This window comes from Centropristis striata, chromosome 7 (genome assembly GCF_030273125.1).
Source record: "Centropristis striata isolate RG_2023a ecotype Rhode Island chromosome 7, C.striata_1.0, whole genome shotgun sequence".
Taxonomy (NCBI): domain Eukaryota; kingdom Metazoa; phylum Chordata; class Actinopteri; order Perciformes; family Serranidae; genus Centropristis; species Centropristis striata.
Window position 1 is genome coordinate 41,119,582 of NC_081523.1, and position 8,357 is coordinate 41,127,938.

The window sequence follows — 8,357 nt, forward strand, 5'->3', positions numbered from 1 at the left end:
CCAGCTGAGCACGATCAGCGCTCGCTGTCGTATCGGAGTAGAGAAGCTGCTGTGTTCACCATGAAACATGCATGGCTCCATCTCTGAGCACATTCACCTTCCAGAGCCTCATCTCACCTGGCATCTCACGGCAGCATGGCACCACTCGCCTCTCTGTGGCTCCACGGTGTGTGTGTGTGTGTGTGTGTGTGTGTGAATGTGTGTGTGTGTGTGTGTGAGTGAGTGTGTGTGCAACTGTAACTAGAGGGTCACTGTGCTTTCCACATAGCAAATATAAAGAGCCCAACAAGCACATTTAGTTCTGTCTGAAGCTCCATTTCCATTAGTCCTAAATTCCACCACATGTGTAACGGCTGCAGATCCGTCGGTGGAGCCGTTACGCACTCATTACAATCACTGTGTGAGGTTCCCTCCGTCAGCCCTCCAACACTGGAGCAGAGCTTCTTTTTTTGACGGACGACGGAGCGCGGCGGGGTCTGTCCCCTCATGATGGGCGGGGACACACCTGAAGTCAACAGGTTAGAGGTTTTCACCCCACTGACACCGCTCACTGTGGTGCTTGTTGTAAACAAACAGAGATCGCTAAGTGAACACCTCCTGCAGCAGCAGCACATACACACTGTACTGCTACAGAGCTAACTGTTAGCCTGTTAGCACATACACACTGTACTGCTACAGAGCTAACTGTTAGCCTGTTAGCACATACACACTGTACTGCTACAGAGCTAACTGTTAGCCTGTTAGCACATACACACTGTACTGCTACAGAGCTAACTGTAGCTAACTGTGGCTAACGAGGTCGGCCGGCTCGTTAACAAGCCGGCCGACCTCGTTAGCGCTCGTTAAGACGAGTCGCTGGATTTGTCTCCAGTCATTAATGAGTTGATGTTGATTCTCTTCCAGTTATATCACTTCATTACGCGTGAGTTCGCGAGATCTCGTGTGTCCTCGGGACTCCGCAACAGCTGGACACAGAGGGATCCGGTGTGTGTTGACATGTGTGTCTATTTCAATACTACGTAATCATTTATCAACTGTTTTGATTGTGACGACACTGACGCGACCGGGCTAACTCAGGAGTGAAATCCTAAAGGAAAACAAGGACATGGACATGACAGTGAAGACTGGTTGGTTTCCAGTTTCCTGGTTGTTGTGTTCATGTGTGTGGTGATGTTAGAAGGGAGCAAGAGCTGGAAGAGGAGTTTGAAAGGCGCCTCCTACGTCCTACTGACGTCAAGACCGCAGCAAAAAAATAACCGCGAAAAAAGTCCAATCAGCGTGAAGGCAATTACTGGACGTTCCAAAAGACCAGTTCTAAAATCTCTGGGATAAATCACCCATAGGGCACATTTCGGGGCGTGTCCTCTCTCCCTTACCACACCCAATCAGATGAATTACCCGGGTAATCCGCGAAAAGGAACCGGGGCTATAGGAATGGAAAGATAAAGACCTCCTCTATGGAAAACAATGTGTTATTGTCCTAGAAAATGTCTGATCTCCACGATACTGACTTGGATCTGTACATTTGTTTTCACATTGCTCTACTGAAATTGCACCACAAACGCACACACTTGTCTTTTTTCTTGGTTGACGCTGTGACAACTGGCGGCCACAGTTAAACTCCACGCGACACAAAGACATAAATTTGCTTTGCAACCGGATCTAGATATTTTAATTCGCCCCTTTGCTCCTGTAAAATACAAGTGAACAGGATCAAGCTTGATTAGTCGCTCGGGTGTTTTGAATTTTGTTTCGAGTGAACTTACAGTCATGTATAATAACCTTGGTCCAAATATACACAAACGTATGAAAACAATAGGAATAAAAAACAAAAACAATTGTAGCCCAGTGATTGGGCTACAATTTTTGCAAAAATAAATAAATTAAAAGATTTGTTTTCTAGCTCAATACAAGGAAAAAAGAAGCTAAATTGTTCTTCCTGATCCCTCGACTTAATCAGGATGAAACATATTTGGGGGCTCGTCCATGAGTTTTAAAAGAGGAAGCAGAATTTTTTTCCGCGGAGCTGAAAACTACTGAAGCTAGCAGCAGAAGACTTACTGGCTGTGATCCATCAGATCCCTGTTGCTGGTCTGGGTGCTGCTCCCGCTCCCTGTCAGGCCTTCCCGTGTCTTGCGTGACCCGTCTGGTTCATGAAAGTAATGAATGCCGACCTGCTGTCCCCTCGGGCGCCGATCGGCCCACGCTCTCTCTCTGCTGCCCTCTGAGTCATCTGCTCCCCGTCACGCTGAGGTTGATGTCACTGGCTATGCTAATATCCTGAACAATATGCTAATAAAAAGGCCCAATGCATATTCATGACCTGATTAGAATACATTCAGGCTGACAGCTGCGAGCCGCGACTTCATGTCATTGGAGGAAAAAAAAAAAAAGGTATGGCTAAACTTTGTGACTGCTCCGTCTGAACTGGCTGTCAGGATGACTCAGCAGGTAACGGAGGTCGCTGGTTTGATTCTCAAACGTTTCAGCTTGTGACCATAGACTGTATATAAATAACGGACGTAGTCACCGTGACGTCACCCGTTGGTTTGTGGCCCATTGGAAGCATCGAGTTCAGCGTTACACTCGTCTCCATCTTGTTTCCGATACAGGAAGCAGACCATATTTGGACTGTGGAGGAGGAGAGGGATCTGATCACTGACTACAGCCTCTCTACACCTCAACCTGACTGAGAGAAGCTGCTGCTAATTCATGTTAGCATTAACTGGAGCATTAACTGGGATGTTAGCTTTGGCTAGCAAAAAAACAAAAACAAAATGTTTGTTACTGACCTCAGAAAACTGAGCAGCGACTCCTTGGAGTGTCTGTAAGACGACCCGCTCTACCAACTGAGCCACAGTGGCCACAAACTATTTAATCTTTGGGTTTTGGGGAAAGTAGCAAGGGTCAAGCTCGGTCCCTCGCTCTCTCCCTCGCCTCCTCTGCCGAACACCGTTTCATAGGTCTTTTTGGTGGCTCAGCCATGATGAACATGAACAGCTTGTTGTTATAGCTAGCCGGCGTGGCTAACCGGTGCTTCAGGGGTGTGTGTGTCAGGGTCAGGGGTTATCATGACCAGCAACACCAACTAAAACATGTACCATTCATTTTCTTGTATTTGTTTAATGGGCTAGAATGAGTTTACAACACAACAAGTCTTTTAATTAATTAATTAACATCTTACATTCAGTTAATTAAAAAAGTTATCGCCGTCCATTGTTAGATGTCATGAAATGAAAAGTCAGGTAATATCTCCGACGACATCAGTGGCAGAGAAGGCTCACATCCAATTACTGATACTTTCTCTGCAACCTTTTCTTTTTTTGCTATCTAGGTGTGAATGACAGCGTCATAAGTCATGTGACTGCAACGCTCCAATTACCAACTAATAAATGTTTCCAATGCCTTTGAGGTATCATTTATTTCAGCACAACCTGACCTATATGACCTGATCATTATTTTTTCACTTTGACTTACTGGATCCACATTTTGAACACAAAAAAAACCCATAAAATCAGATCAATCAGATTTTGAAAATTACATTTTTTACTTTCTAATACAATCATTCTCTAATTAGCCAGGTCACTCTACCGTAGGACTGGTGTCAGAACAATCATTTGGAAACTGATGTGGTGAAAACCAAGGGGTGTCAGTAACATGGCCCCTGTTATATCTAACAACCAGCATGTGGAAGTAGTGCAGCATTTTAAGTACCTGGGCATGACTTTAGATCAAACTAAGTTTTCATGAAAATCCGGTGAGTATTTTTAAGAGAGCCAGCCAGCGACTGTTTTTAATCAGGAAGCTGAGAAGCTTCCTGATTAAATTAAATTCCTGAGATGGTTTACAAGGGACCAGTTGAAAGTATTCTACAGTTTGATATAACTGCTTGGTTTGGTAATCTGAGTGTGAAGGACAAGAACAAGCTTTCCACAATTGTTCAGACTGCAGGGAAGGTGGTTGGCGAGCCACAAAGAGACCTTGATGACATCTTTAACAGTGCCGTGCTTAGGAAGGCTAAACAGATATTTGTAGATTCTTCACATCCCCTGAACTCTGAGTTTGAGTTGCTCCCGTCTGGTTGCCGGCTCAGAGCCCCGACGGCGAGCCGGAACACATATAAGAGGTCTTTTATTCCCCGGGCCATACAGGCAGTGAACGCCAAATGATGAAGACCTCAGTATCTAAGGCCTCGTTCAGACTGCCAGCCAAAATCTTTAGCCCATCCAGATTGGAACTGGATGGCTCTTTTGAAGTCTGAACAGTCACAAATCACATGAAATCCGATTTTTGCAAACCGTATCGAAACCACCTTCGGACCTAGTTTCAAATCACATTTGGACAGATGCGTCTCAGTCTGAACCTCCAAACACTCAGATCGGTTCTGACTGTCCGTGACGTCACTCTACGGAGACGAGGTGTCCACCGGCAAACTCATGCGGCCCGACGGGGGCGCCATCCGCCCGGTTTCTCCCCTGGTGATCTGAGATGTTCTGCAGCTCTACTGGACAGAGATAAGGCCAATATACTGAGATGACCTGCCTCCATCATGTTGTTGTTGTTCTTGACGCTTACGCAATTATATGACGTCAGACGCTCTGACGCCGTTACTATGGCAACCTGTCAGATCAGTCGATAATGTGGCCCAGTCTATCCCATTTGGACACTTGCTAAAACAGTGTGGACAGTCAGCCCTAAAAATCAGATTTGAATCCGATTCTCCTGCAGTCTGAACTAAATGTGTTGACCTGCTGCTGCTGCTGGTTGCTGCCCATTCGCACAATTGTTTGTTGCTGTTTGTTTTTTATTGATGTTTAGTTTATTGCTAGTGTGTTTATTACTTATGTGTATTTGTTCATTAAGAGATTGTATGTTTTTATGTGTGTCATGTTTTTATCTTATACATTGGAGAAGCCAAAGAGAAATTTCCACCACGGGGGACAATACAGTCCTATCTATCAACGTTAGAGAGAGAAAAAACTCAACACAGGAGCTGCTGCTGATTGGCCTTTAAAAAAGAAATATTTTAGTTTTCATTCAAATGAACACATTTTATTTTAAAAGCCCTAACTATGAGCTCACAGCGGTGCTGATAAAGGGCATATGTGCTCAGAAAGTGGAAGTTGTTTCTTTCACCTTCAGTTTCATGCATGGTTTGTTAAAGTGATCTCACACCTTTTTTTTCCCCTTCACCTGATTTGCATATCTTAATAAATCGCCTGACCTTGTTCTGTGACAAAGTTTCTAATGTTCATTTATTCATGGAAGACTTTTCCAGCTCGGTGCTGACAGCGTTTTAACACCATTCTTTTTTTTTTACACTTTCCACGCGTTTCTCCAGCTGATGGGAGGAAATTCTAATCGTTTTAACCCAAGAAGACATTTTCCAAAGTATGTTTGCTCTCATCAGCTGTGACCTCAGACTGAAACTCTCTGCATGTCATTATACCTGCAGGGTCAAACACCTGCCAGGTGTGGCCACTTTAATCTTTAAGTGCAACATAGAAATACTGCATCTAGAATCACCTCACAGACACAAACAACCCTCAAATTAAAGAGGAGAAGCAAAAGCCAATCAGTTACCTTGACTATATTGATAATTTGAACATACATAAATTAAACCATATTGCAGAACAATGTGATGATGAATTAATTATCAAATTAAAGCTGAAAATATTTGTAAAATGGAAAAAATTGATTGCCACATTTTGTTCATATTGAAGTATTGTCATGTTTCCAGCCTCTCCTGTCCTCTCCTCTCAGCTCTGTGTAAACAGCCTCTCCTGTCCTCTCCTCTCTGCTCTGTGTAAACAGCCTCTCCTGTCCTCTCCTCTCTGCTCTGTGTAAACAGCCTCTCCTGTCCTCTCCTCTCTGCTCTGTGTAAACAGATTCTCAGTGAATATTTGTCACATCTGGTTTATTTTAAATGACACATGGAGAATAAAGAGATTCTGACACAAATATCAACATTTTAACACAAGTTTTGGTCAATTTTTATAATGGAAATTTTTCAATCTATGACCTGTTCAAGGACTGTGGAGAGGAGACAATAATGCCTGTTTAACGGTTTCTTTTTTACGGTAGATGGTGCATTTTTGGCAATCTTTCACACATTGACAATTCTTTTATCCCACAGTTGGATGGTGCGGTTGACATGGAAAAGTGTTGTCTATATATAATGATTCCAATTTTAAATGATAATCAGAAATTCAACTTGTTTTTTTTTTCTTCCTTTTTTCTGATTTCTGTCATCCTAACTGTGTTTTTCTGCACAAAGACATGTTTGAGTTGTTCTCACTTCTAGCCATGATTGTGCTGATTCTATAAAGCTGCAGGACTTTGAGATTATATATACTCTTTTTTACATTGCAGTGAAATAAAAGGACACAGTGAGAAGAATCTACTCTTCCCCGATGAGCTTCTTGATGCATTATTTCTGTGTCGACTTAATGACTTGAGTGTCTTCACCTGCAGGTGCACATGCTATCTGCAAACTCTGATGAATTGGCTTATTGAGATGTTTTTTTAAAAACCCTTATAAATAAATCACAGCAACTAGAGAGTTCTGCTTCATCATCTGTGTGAATGTTTCACAACATCAACCACGTTTCCATGTCACATTTCCACATCAAGTCGATGCAGCTGAAGAGATTCTGTTAGAGTAGAAAGAATAATCCTGATATCTGACTGTCAGCGGGACAGAAGATGGCGCAGGGAGGCGGGAGGATGGTCGGCGCTCTCAGGCTCCATCTCCAATAAAAGCCTCTTCAAACAGAGATGCTCTCCACGCGCTTCACTGGAGACGAGCTGGAATATTATTTGAAAAAGCCTTTTTCTTCTTCTAAAAGTGGGGTCAGAGCATCAGAGAGAGGGCCAAACCATCAAATAGAAACCTTTGTGTTACATTATTAATATCGCTGCAGAAGCGGGAGGGGGGGTCTTAGATAGAGGAACTCTGGAAACTACAGCACACGTTTCTATGATACTGCATATAAAATCGGTTTTATTCTCTGCGTTAAGCCAAAAAACCTATAAAAGTATTTGACGTGACAGAGAGAAAAGAAGTAAATGATCATATTTGAAAAGATGTTAACCTTAAACTTTGGTATTTTTATTGGAAAAATGAGAAATTATTCTTATAATTCTGCCTCATTCTAGTAGTTTCAGAACAATTTTCTACGTCCAGTTACATTTAAACAAAACGAATCACAAATTTTACATTTATTCATTTAGCAGACGCTTTTATCCAAAGCGACATACAGGGAGACAATCAAGGTCTAGTGCAATAAGAGCCATTAGTGCAGCGATAAGTGCTAGTGAGGATTCTTTAAGGAGTAGAGTTATGGTGTGGTCTAGGAGAGAAGGTGCTCTCTGAAGGTCTTCAGGAGGTTTTTAAAGGTAGAGAGGGATGCCCCTGCCCTGGTAGGAACTGGTAGTGGTTCCACCAACGGGGAACAACAAGCGCAAAGAGTTTGGATTGCCTTAGACGAATGAGTGGCAGAGCCAGGCGCCGTTCATTGGAAGAGCGCAACAGTCGTCATGTAGAGATCATCTGAGGCTCGGTCGGTAGAGCGGTTGCCCACTGATCGGAATGCTGGTGGTTCGATCCCTGACCATGGCAACCGACATGTTGAAGTGTCCTTGTGCAAGATACTGAACCCCAAATTGCTCCTGATGCTGCGTTCATCGGTGTGTGAATGAATTCCCAATGGTGGCAGGTGGCACCATTTAGGGTAGCCTCTGCCACCAGGATGAATGTGTGCGTGAATGGGTTAATGAGCGCAGTCGGTAGTGTAAAGCGCTTTGGATAAAAGCGCCATATAAGTGCAGCACATTTACCATTTTTTACCATCTGAAGGGGTTTCACTGTGCAGACCCGTCAGCAGGGCGTTGCAGTAGTCAAGTTTTGAGATGACGACAGCTTGTGTCAAGAGTTGAGTGGCATGTTGAGTTAGGTAAGGTCTGATTTTTCTGATGTTGTAAAGTGGCATGACCGGGTAACTGAGGCAACATGACTGGAAAAGGTGAGTTGGTCCTCGATCATCAGCCCTGGTGTATTGTAAGTTTAGCAGGGAGGACCAGCAGGTCAGTTTTTGAAAGGTTCAGCTGGAGGTGATGTTCCTTCATCCATGTGTTGATGTCAGAGAGGCAGTCGGAAACCGATGGGTCATCAGGAGGAAATGACAGATGATAGGACATCTAGGTATGATATGCTATGATAGGAGCAGATAATCTGACCCAGAGAGGTGGTGTAGATAGCCAATAGCAGGGGCCCCAACACTGAGCCCTGGGGAACCCCTGCACTGAGCCCTGGGGAACCCCTGTGGTGAGGCAATGCAAAGTAGACAACTGATTCA